At 38.7% G+C, this 12641-nt stretch overlaps 1 protein-coding gene across 10 annotated transcripts in view; it reads right to left on the minus strand.

Annotated features, from left to right (window-relative positions):
* The window catches only part of NCKAP5 (NCK-associated protein 5), a 1206846-nt gene that overhangs the window by 851717 nt on the left and 342488 nt on the right, over nucleotides 1–12641 (minus strand). Inside the window, exon 1 of one of the 10 annotated variants that reach the window (XM_010853626.1) lies at nucleotides 3732–5709. The exons of the other annotated variants lie outside the window; for them this stretch is intronic. The gene's annotated coding sequence lies outside the window, so the exon portion shown is untranslated. Of the gene's footprint in view, nucleotides 1–3731; nucleotides 5710–12641 lie in introns of those variants that run through there. 10 annotated transcript variants of the gene reach the window in all.

The raw sequence follows: 12641 nt of genomic DNA on the forward strand, positions 1-12641 counted from the left end.
AGGGAACTCAAACTGGGGTTCTGTGACAACCTAGAGGGGTGGGATAGGGTGGGAAGTGGGAGGGAGGTTCTAGAGGGAGTGGACATATGTATACCTATGGTTGACTCATGTTGACATATGGCAGAAATCAACACAATATTGTAAAGCAATTATCCTTCAATTAAAAAAAAAATCCACCTGGAATGCTGGAGACTGCTTGCAATGCCAGAAATGTAGTTTCAATCCCTGGGTTAGGAAGATTCCCTGGAGTAGGAAATGGCAATCTGCTCTAGTATTCTTGCTTGGGAAATCCCATGGACATAGGAGCCCAGTGGGCTACATTCCATGGGGTCACAAGAGTAGGTCACAATTTAGTGACTGAACCACAACAGAAATGAATAGAAGGTGTCAGAGTACTGCTGTCTGCACAAGTCTGGCACATAGTCTCAATAAACACCCAATATCCATCTGATGAATGAACGAATGCACAAATTTAAAAAGAGGTAGGCACCCAGATGATCACGATAGTATGATCACTCACCTAGAGCCAGACATCCTGGAATGTGAAGTCAAGTGGGCCTTAGGAAGCATCACTACGAACAAAGCTAGTGCAGGTGATAGAATTCCAGTTATTTCAAATCCTGAAAGATGATGCTGTGAAAGTGCTGCACTCAATATGTCAGCAAATTTGGACAACTCAGCAGTGGCCACAGGACTAGAAAAGGTCAGTTTTCATTCCAATCCCAAAGAAAGGCCATGCTAAAGAATGCTCAAACTACCGCACAATTACACTCATCTCACATGCTAGTAAAGTAATGCTCAAAATTCTCCAAGCCAGGCTTCAGCAATACATGAACCATGAAATTCCAGATGTTCAAGCTGGTCTTACAAAAGGCAGAGGAACCAGAGATCAAATTGCCAATATCTGCTGGATCATCAAAAAAGCAACAGAGTTCCAGAAAAATATCTATGTCTGCTTTATTGACTACACCAAAGCCTTTGACTGTGTGGATCACAATGAACTGTGGAAAATTCTGAAAGAGATGGGAATACCAGACCACCTGACCTGCATCTTGTGAAACCTGTATGCACATCCGGAAGCAACAGTTAGAACTGGACATGGACCAACAGACTAGTTCCTAATAGAAAAAGGAGTACATCAAGGCTGTATATTGTCACCCTGCTTATTTAACTTATATGCAGAGTACATCATGAGAAATGCTGGGCTGGAAGAAACACAAGCTAGAATCAAGATTGCTGGGAGAAATACCAATAATCTCAGATATGTAGATGTCACAACCCTTATGGCAGGAAGTGAAGAAAAACTAAAGAGCCTCTTGATGAAAGTGAAAGAGGAGAGTAAAAAGGTTGGCTTAAAACTCAACATTCAGAAAACTAAGATCATGGCATCTGGTCCCATCACTTCATGGCAAATAGATGGGGAAACAGTAGAAACAGTGGCTGACTTTATTTCGGGGGGCTCCAAAATCACTGCAGATGGTGACTGCAGCCATGAAATTAAAGATGCTTGCTCCTTGGAAGGAAAGTTATGACCAACCCAGACAGCATATTAAAAAGCAGAGACATTACTTTACTGACAAAGGTCTGTCTAGACACAGCTATGGTTTTTCCAGTAGTCATGTATGGATGTGAGAGTTGGACTATAAAGAAAGCTGAGTGCAGAAGAATTGATGCTTTTGAATTGTAGTGTTGGAGAAGACTCTTGAGAGTCCCTTGAAGCGCAAGGGGATCCAACCAGTTCATCCTAAAGGAAATCAGTCCTGAATATTCATTGGAAGGACTGATGCTGAAGCTGAAACTCTAATACTTTGGCCACCTGATGTGAAGAGCAGACTCATTTGAAAAGACCCTGATGCCAGGAAAGATTGAGGGCAAGAGAAGAAGGGGACGAAAGAGGATGAGATGGTTGGATGGCATCACTGAGTCAATGCACATGAGTTTGGGTGAACTCTGGGAGTTGGTGATGGACAGGGAGGCCTGGCATGCTATGGTTCATGGGGTCGCAAAGAGTCAGACATGACTGAGTGAACGAACTGAAGGCAACAGAAATGATAAATTATCTCCAATACATGATAGCTGAGATCTCAAATTCAGTATACTCAAACCTAATAAAAATAAATGATTTATTAGGTAGGACAAAAAGTTTGGGTTTTTCTGTAACATCCCATGGAAAACCCTGAAAGAACTTTTTGACCAACCCAACATAAAAGCAATGTTGTTAGAAACTGGGAAAATTTTTTAATAAATGGTGACTGATACCTGAATTTCAGTATGTTCACACGTGACTAAGACCGCGTAAGATGTCACATCATTGGTCACCCAGTCACACAGACCAGGGGTTTGGGAGTCATCTTCAAGCCCCCTTCTCTATTTGCCAGAGTCCCATGCCACCAAGTTCTATTACATTAACATTCTCAATAAACTTGAAATATTTCCCTTGGTCCCCATCCTCATGGCCACTATGACTAAATTTCTGTCTTTATCAAGCCTCAGTGAGAACATTGCAGAGACTTCCTAACCAAGCTGCTTGCCTTATCCCCCTGCCCTCCACAACAAATTTCAGCTGCAGTGATCTTTCTAAAACATAGATTTCATCACCAGACTCTCCTGCTTCAAGCCTGCCGGTGGCTTTCCTCTGTCTACAGAATCAAGCCAGGCGTCTAGGCCTGACAAAGCTTTCCAATCTCTTCCATTGTCATTTACAACAAATAGAAAAGGTAAAAGAGCATCACTGTAAGAGCTGGTCTATAGCAGCACTAAGTATTCCTGGGGATTCCCAAATGAAATAAAGTCAATATTGTTGCTGACATACTCTGTTCCTGTAGGGAACTTGGATTCTTTTTTTTTTTTTTTGACAACCACACACAATACATAGATCTGTAAAGAGTCCTGAATTCAATTCTGGTACTGTGTTCATCTAGCAGTGTGGGCAGAAATGCCTGAGATACCAGACATTATGTTTGGAAGTTCCCTGAATAAACGGTATCAAGGAAATTAACAAAGAATCCTGAGTGGGGAGGCGGGTAACATAGGAGTGGGGGAATAGGAGGTATTATACAAATTATTAGGGTAAGATAGGCCACAAAGATGTACTGTACAACATGGGAAATATAGCCAATGTTTTGTAATAACTGTAAATGGAAAGTAACCTTTAGAAATTGCATAAAAACTTAAAAAAATCATCCTACAGATGAATGTCTTGTCCTGTTTTTCTGAGACATCAAAATCTGTTCCTATATTCTCTATTTCTCATTCACCTAAAGCCATCCATTGGAAACATATCAATCTCTATTATCTCTTATTTTAGCTGAATATTGCCAAAATCATACATAACCAGAAAAGAAAGCCTGTTACAAAACCCAACATGACTATAATTTCCAAAGCCAAATATAAGTTATTTGAGATTTGCCAAAGTTTCAAATTATTAAGTATATTGATGCATTCTGAAAAACATACAAGCTTCAATAAGCACAGTAAAAATATTATAACACCACTATAAAATTCTTGGTGAATGCTGCAGCAAAGATTTTGCCACCCACCTACACTATTGAAAATTCATTAAGCAAGTAGGGGAAAATACATTATTTCCCACACTACCTCTTGCCTGGATCAAAAGTGGGAGGAAAAGGAAGAGAAAAAACACTCAACAAAAGCATTTTGTGTAAAGAGCCTTGAGACAGAGCGAAGGGAAGTGTAGAAAATGGGTTTAAGTAGCACTTTTCGATTCCTACCTGGTGAGGCGTCCAGTGCTCCCCTGAGTTACCTGGAAATGATTCACAGGCCACCTCGTGTGTGCAAAGCAGTGTGAGGTTGAAAGCAAGGGCAGCAGGCTTAATGTTCTAAAGAGCATGTGATGTGTGAGAGCAAATGATCTACAGAAAGACAGAAGGCACAATACTGGGAAGATGGAGGTGAGAGCTAGGCTGGGCCTGTGATAGAGCCAGCCTAGTGCAAGCCCCGAAGTGGCCTTGATGTCTGGAATCAAGTAGAAGTTCTAACTGGGCAGCTAGCAGGTGCCTGGATCTACGTTAACATCAACATCAATGATCACAGGGAGGACAAGCTTGGACAAAAGCAGGGTTTCCCCAGGTGTGTTATGTGTTATGTACTATGTTATATGTAGAAGGATTATAGCAGCTCACAGAAAAACATACTTACATCTTCATAGCCATGAGTTTATTTGAGTATATATTAAAAGAAAATAAAAAATAAGACTAATGATGTATAGTTGTTTTATAATAAAACTAACCTTGTGATTTATTAATATTCTTTCTCAGGGTCACATAAGTTAAAAAAGAGTCGATATGAAGAAAAATTATAAGTAAATGATACCACAGGTCTTCCTGGGATATGGAAAATTGTGAAGCTTATATCAAATGACTAAAGTTTGAAAAAAATCTGAATTTAACCAATAAGATAAGATAAGGCACGTCAGAAAAAAAATATCTAGTGCTAACATTAAAATGATATTCTTGGAGAGGTTATTTTCCCCCTACTTGTTAGATAAATTACAGACACAAAATAATCTGAGTTCTTGTGTAAACTCTCAAATTTTCACAGAATAACCAGTGAGGTGGGTCTAAATCCAACTTCTTAGTTTCTATCTGTAATGTTTTTTGTACATTCAATTCTGCCCTTTTTTTTTTTTTTTTCCATCTCATTGACAGTAATCAGACAAGAAGGGCTGACTTCCCTGCAAAGCCTGCCATTACAGACACAGGGGATGAGGCTGCTGAGCAGCAGGTGAGAGACAGGTATAATTAACCTGTCAGACCAGACCTTCCTTCCCAAGCCTCCTCCTCTCAGCATAGCGAGCAGCCCATAGCCAGGAAAGGGTATCAAAGGGAAAGCAGCATGTGCCACCTAGGAAATTAACTGAAACAAACAAGACCTCCCTCCATCCCATCTCACCCAGATTCAGAGTATCTTAATTGCAAAGAGGCTAAGCTCATTAAGTGCTGCTCAACTGTTGGCAGAAGATTATCAAGTATTAAATTTAAAACCTATATACATACAGTCTTTACACTTGCTAATAAAAGTGCATAAGGGTTTTTTTCCAGAAGCCCAATCTGGGATGATTGTGAAGTGGTGATTTGCTAAGAAGCTTATCCTAACCAATGTGGATATGAGCAATTTGCTTCTAATTATTTCAATCAATGAGCTTCCTAAGATATCCTAATAATAAAGTAACTTATGCCACCAAAGAACAAATCCTAGCATTCTCAATATCCAGATAACACAACCATGCTATTAAGAGCTGACTTGTCAGCAACGATAGTCTTTATATAATGATCTAACTCTATACAATACGCCAATGGTGCCTAATGCAAAACAGAGGTTATATAAAGCATGAGTTAACTTGGTAGCAAGAATTCATATCCCACCTTTGCATTGGTCAAAAAACATTATTACACACTCCATTGCCCTAAGCAATAAATTAATAAAGCTCATCACTTTTCCTGTAAGTCCCGATGTGCATACCTCTCTCAGTACAAAATAATATCTTCTCAGTCTTGCCCTTGCATATCCTTCGATACATTCATGGAGAGAGAATTATTTTCTGGACTACCCCACTCTGCATGTGACCTCCAGATGTATTTCACCAAACTGGGTTCTGGCCAAAGCTGGGGAAGTAATCTCAACGCTAGTGATGATCTCATCCTTTCATATCAAGTGAAGGGAGGAAAGTTACCAGGATTTTCTTGTTCTCATTAAAGTGAGTGAAAGTTGCTCAGTAGTGTCTAACTCTTTGCGACTGCATGGACCCCATACAGTCCATGGGATTCTCCAGGCCAGAATACTGGAGTGGGTAGCCTATCCCTTCTTCAGGGGATCTTCCTGACCCAGGAATCAAACCAGGGTCTCCTGCTTTGCAGGCGGATTCTTTACTAGCTGAGCTACCAGGGAAGCCCATTCTCATTAAAAATCTCCCAAATACCAAGTTCCATCATTATAAAATTAAACTGCAGCAAAACACCCCAGGGTTTTGTCTTTCCTTGCCTTGTCAATACGACATGGGCAGGAGCTATCGCCTTCTCACTTATTCACGTTTGTATCCCCAGTGTCTGGCACAGGTATATACTTAACACCTGGCACATAGTAGGGAGCTCAAGAAATGCTTATGGAATCAACGAATAAGCATTATTAATATTACATCCCAGATCTGAGAGGGTGATCCACGGTGATGTCAGAATACTTCAAAGTGCAATAAAATGTGTCGGTTATATATTTATTAATATCAGGGATCTCACATAAGGTATTTTGTGAGATACGAAAGAATAAAAATTAGGGTCTATAATCAGATGATGGGAACCAGACTAACTAACACAAGGAAAATAGTGGGAAACAAATAAGGGTGTGCACTTATTTGGAAAGGTGTTTAAAATTTTGCATCTTAAGTGTCAATAAGCCAAGTGCAGAAATATGAGAGAGAGAAAATCTACTTTTGGCCCCTTTGAAACTCATCCTGTAGGACTGAAAATATAATTTCCCTTTTAGACAGAAAAAAGATATTGATTTTTTTTCCCTCTAAATGATTTATTTGAATACAGAGATAAGATTTACATAAGCACAGGAAAAAGCCTAAAAGTTCACAACAAACTCTTCAAAAGCTGTAATGACGTTATTAAATCTGAGAGGTAGGGTTTGGGAGAGGATATGTCTTCACTTTCTATTTTATGCCTTTCTGCACTGTCTGAATTTCATATGGTGGGCAAGGATCATTTTTTGTAGTTAAGTGAAACAATTAAAAAAATAAAATAACAATTATGTAACCACACTTTGTGGTATACATAGTGGGTGTTTTAGGTGCTCAATCACACTTTGTCCAGAATATAATCGACTAGCATGTTTTCCTTTGTTTTATTCTTAGTAAGAAGCATATCATATAAAAACCAATTCATATCAAGAATTTAGAAAGCAGTATTGTTTATCAAAATTAAGTGTTTTTAGGGGATTGTCTCACTACCAACCATTCAGCTCTTCTAAGTAATCTACCTGTATCTTTGTTGGTACACAATTATTAGTACTGTTGAGACATTTGCTCCTTTATGTACAGTCCCAGACAAGCAGGTTGCCAGAATCAAAGGCTTCACCCAGACCTACTGAATCAGAATCTCTGGGATTAGACTCTAGGAATCTGGATTTTAACTGATATACATGCACATGAAAACTGAAAGGTACTAGTTTGGAAGGCTAACCCTGAGATCCTGCATGATTTTCAACCTACAAAGAAAGATGGATTTATTTCAATAGATTTTCCTTTTGGAAATGGAAAAGTAGATCATTTTCTACCTTCTGTAGGAAGTGCAAAACTGTGCTAACTAGTAAACAAAGTGAACCAGACACATAGTCACACTGCCCCTCCCCCCACCCCCAGCATTACCCCATCAGATAGCTGGAAATGGCATTAGAATTCAACACAACAAAATAAAAAGGATAGTGGAAAATTTCAGCTCCAGAACAAGTTTGGGAAAGTATAATCCTGCAATTACTTTTTTTAACCACCAGATAGTGCTCATGTATCGGCAGGGCAAATATGAGATCCAGATTTCAGAACTGAGATGGCAAGCGAAAGTGAAAATGTTAGTTGCTCAGTCATATCCAACTTTTTGTGACCTCCATGGACTATAGCCCACCAGGCTCTTCTCTCCCTAGAATTCTCCAGGCAAGAATACTGTTGTGGGTTGCCATGCCCTGCTTCAGGGGATCTTCCCAACCCAGGGATGGCAAGATACGACATTCAAGATGCAACCACTTCTCATCCCATATGAAAGACTGACATTTCCAATGAATCATGGCTCTTTCTCCTCCCAGCTGAACCAGAATCCTTCTTAATAGAGAACCAGAGGTCAACCATGGCCCATGAATCAAAATTAGCATTACAAAAATGTTTCTTTATTCCTATTTATTTTTTAATATAAATTTATTTAAATTGGAGACTAATTACTTTACAATATTGTATTGGTTTTGCCATACATCAACATGAATCTGCCACAGGTGTACACGTGTTCCCCATCCTGAACCCCACCTCCCACCTCCCTCCCCATACCATCCCTCTGGGTCATCCCAGTGCACCAGCCCCGAGCATCCTGTATCATGCATCAAACCTGGACTGGAGATTCGTTTCACATATGATATACATGTTTCTTTATTTTTATTTTTTATTTTATTTTTAAAAATAAATTTATTTCTTTTAATTGGAGGCTAATTACTTTACAATATTGTATTGGTTTTGCCATACATCAACATGAATCTGCCACGGGTGTACACATGTTCCCCATCCTGAACCTCCCCATACCATCCCTCTGGGTCATCCCAGTGCACCAGCCCCAAGCTTCCTGTATCATGCATCGAACCTGGACTGGTGATTCATTTCACATATGATCTTATACATGTTTCAACGTCATTCTCCCAAATCATCCCACCCTCGCTGTCTCCCTCAGAATCCAAAAGACTGTTCTATACATCTGTGTCTCTTTTGCTGTCTCGCATACAGGGTTATCATTACCATCTTTCTAAATTCCATATATATCCGTTAGTATACTGTATTGGTGTTTTTCTTTCTGGCTTAATTCACTCTGTATAATAGGCTCCAGTTTCATCCACCTCATTAGAACTGATTCAAATGTATTCTTTTTAATGGCTGAGTAATACTCCATTGTGTATATGTACCACTGCTTTCTTATCCATTTGTCTGCTCATGGACATCTAGGTTGCTTCCATGTCCTGGCTATTATAAACAGTGCTGTGATGAACATTGGGGTACACATGTCTCTTTCAATTCTGGTTTCCTCAGTGTGTATGCCCAGGAGTGGGCTTGCTGGGTCATAAGGCAGTTCTATTTCCAGTTTTTTAAGGAATCTCCACACTGTTCTCCATAGTGGCTGTACTAGTTTGCATTCCAACCAACAGTGTAAGAGGGTTCCCTTTTCTCCACACCCTCTCCAGCATTTATTGCTTGTAGACTTTTGGATCACAGCCATTCTGACTGGTGTGAAATGGTACCTCATTGTGGTTTTGATTTGCATTTCTCTGATAATGAGTGATGTTGAGCATCTTTTCATGTGTTTGTTAGCCATCTGTATGTCTTTTTTGGAGAAATGTCTGTTTAGTTCTTTGGCCCATTTTTTGATTGGGTCATTTATTTTTCTGGAGTTGAGCTGCAGGAGTTGCTTGTATATTTTTGAGATTCATTCTTTGTCAGTTGCTTCATTTGCTATTATTTTCTCCCATTCTGAAGGCTGTCTTTTCACCTTGCTTAAAGTTTCCTTTGTTGTGCAGAAGCTTTTAAGTTTAATGAGGTCCCATTTATTTATTTTTGCTTTTATTTCCAATATTCTGGGAGGTGGGTCATAACAGATCCTGCTGTGATTTATGTCGGAGAGTGTTTTGCCTAAGTTCCCCTCTAGGAGTTTTTTGGTTTCTGGTCTTATGTTTAGATCTTTAATACATTTTGAGTTTATTTTTGTGTATAGTGTTATAAAGTGTTCTAGTTTCATTCTTTTACAAGTGGTTGACCAGTTTTCCCAGCAACACTTGTTAAAGAGATTGTCTTTTCTCCATTGTATATTCTTGCTTCCTCTGTCAAAGATAAGGTGTCCATAGGTGCGTGGGTTTATCTCTGGGCTTTCTATTTTGCTCCATTGATCTATATTTTTGTCTTTGTGCCAGTACCATACTGTCTTGATAACTGTGGCTTTGTAGTAGAGCCTGAAGTCAGGCAGCTTGATTCCTCCAGTTCCATTCTTCTTTCTCAAGATTGCTTTGGCTATTTGAGGTTTTTTGTATTCCCATACAAATTGTGAAATTATTTGTTCTAGCTCTGAAAAATACCATTGGTAGCTTGATAGAGATTGCATTGAATCTATAGATTGCTTTGAGTAGAATACTCATTTTCACTATATTGATTCTTCTGATCCATGAACACGGTATATTTCTCCATCTATTAGTGTCTTCTTTGATTTCTTTCACCAGTGTTTTATAGTTTTCTATATATAGGTCTTTTGTTTCTTTAGGTAGATATATTTCTAAGTATTTTATTCTTTTCATTGCAGTGGTGAATGGAATTGTTTCCTTAATTTCTCTTTCTATCTTCTCATTATTAGTGTATAAGAATGCAAGGGATTTCTGTATGTTGATTTTATATCCTGCAACTTTACTATATTCATTGATTAGCTCTAGTAATTTTCTGGTGGAGTCTTTAGGGTTTTCTATATAGAGGATCATGTCATCTGCAAACAGTGAGAGTTTTACTTCTTCTTTTCCAATTTGGAATCCTTTTATTTCTTTTTCTGCTCTGATTGCTGTGGCCAAAATTTTGAAAACTATGTTGAATAGTAGTAGTGAAATTGGGCACCCTTGTCTTGTTCCTGACTTTAGGGGAAATGCTTTCAATTTTTCACCATTGAGGATAGTTTGCTGTGTTTTTCATATATAGCTTTTATTATGTTGAGGTATGTTCCTTCTATTCCTGCTTCCTGGAGGGTTTCTATCATAAATGGATGTTGAATTTTGTCAAAGGCTTTCTCTTCATCTATTGAGATAATCATATGGTTTTTATTTTTCAATGTGTTAATGTGGTGTATTACATTAATTGATTTGCAGATATTCAAGAATCCTTGCATCCCTGGGATAAAGCCCACTTGGTCATGATGTATGATCTTTTTAATGTGTTGTTGGATTCTGTTTGCTAGAATTTTGTTAAGGATTTTTGCATCTATGTTCATCAGTGCTATTGGTCTATAGTTTTCTTTTTTTGGGGCGGGGCATCTTTGTCAGGTTTGGGTATTAGGGTGATGGTGGCCTCATAGAATGAGTTTGGAAGTCTACCTTCCTCTGCAATTTTCTGGAAGAGTTTGAGTAGGATAGGTGTTGGCTGTTCTCTAAATTTTTGGTAGAATTCAGCTGTGAAGCCATCTGGACCTGGGCTTTTGTTTGCTGGAAGATTTCTGATTACAGTTTCAATTTTCATGCTTGTGATAGGTCTGTTAAGATTTTCTAGTTTTTCCTGGTTCAGTTTTGGAAAGTTGTACTTTTCAAAGAATTTGTGCATTTCTTCCAAGTTGTCCATTTTATTGGCATATAATTGCTGATAGTAGTCTCTTATGATCCTTTGTATTTCTGTGTTGTCTGTTGTGATCTCTCCATTTTCATTTCTAATTTTATTGATTTGATTTTTCTCCCTTTGTTTCTTGATGAGTCTGGCTAATGGTTTGTCAATTTTATTTATCCTCTCAAAGAACCAGCTTTTGGCTTTGTTGATTTTTGCTATGCTCTCTTTTGTTTCTTTTACATTTATTTCTGCCCTAATTTTTAAGATTTCTTTCCTACTACTAACCCTAGGGTTCTTCATTTCTTCCTTTTCTAGCTGCTTTAGGTGTAGAGTTAGGTTATTCATTTGAATTTTTTCTTGTTTCTTGAGGTATGCCTGTATTGCTATGAACCGTCCCCTTAGCACTGCTTTTACAGTGTCCCACAGGTTTTGGGTTGTTTTCATTTTCATTCGTTTCTATGCATATTTTGATTTCTTCTGTGATTTTTGGTTATCCAGTAGCGTGTTGTTCAGCCTCCATATGTTGGAATTTTTAATAATTTTTCTCCTGTAATTGAGATCTAATCTTACTGCGCTGTGGTCAGAAAAGATGCTTGGAATGATTTCAATTTTTTTGAATTTACCAGGGCTAGATTTATGGCCCAGGATAAGGGCCATATCCTGGAGAAGGTTCCGTGTGTGCTTGAGAAAAAGGTGAAATTTATTGTTTTTGGGTGAAATGTCCTACAGATAGCAATTAGGTCTAACTGGTCTATTGTATCATTTAAAGTTTGTGTTTCCTTGTTAATTTTCTATTTAGTTGATCTATTCATAGGTGTGAGTGGGGTACTAAAGTCTCCCACTATTATTGTGTTATTGTTAATCTCCCCTTTCCTACTTGTTAGCATTTGTCTTACATTCTTTATCCCTATTTAAAAGTTGCTAGAAATGATAAGTTGGAGAAGGCAATAGCAACCCACTCCAGTACTCTTGCCTGGAAAATCCCATGGACAGAGGAGCCTGGTAAGCTGCAGTTCATGGGGTCATGAAGAGTCGGACACTTACTGAGCAACTTCACTTTCACTTTTCACTTTCATGTATTGGAGAAGGAAACAGCAACCCACTCCAGTGTTCTTGCCTGGAGAATCCCAGGGACGGGGGAGCCTGGTGGGCTGCCGTCTATGGGGTCACACAGAGTTGGACACGACTGAAGCGACTTAGCAGTAGCAGCAGCAGCAAAAATGATAAGTAACAAGATTAAGTGATGATAAATGAAAAATGGGTAATTTGAGGCTCCACTGAGCAAACCAAACATGAGAGATTCTGAAATGGCCAAATATTACTCCCTACATCTAGAAACATATTTATCTCTATTCCCCAAGAGACTTGATTAGTACAGATTGAGATTAGAAATTAGAATAAATGAGATTTTAGAGCCAGATGGACTCATTGATTATCTAGCTCAACTGCTTCTCTCTCTCTCAGGAGGGATTATTGATCTAGGGAAATCACAGTGGGCAAGTCACATTGCTAGTCATGGCTGAGCCCAACTGGGGATCGACTGTATCTAACTAGCATTTTTCCTGCTATGTCAGATGACTCCTAAAAC

The sequence above is a fragment of the Bison bison genome, unplaced genomic scaffold, assembly GCF_000754665.1.
Source record: "Bison bison bison isolate TAMUID 2011002044 unplaced genomic scaffold, Bison_UMD1.0 scf7180017864330, whole genome shotgun sequence".
NCBI classification, from domain to species: domain Eukaryota; kingdom Metazoa; phylum Chordata; class Mammalia; order Artiodactyla; family Bovidae; genus Bison; species Bison bison.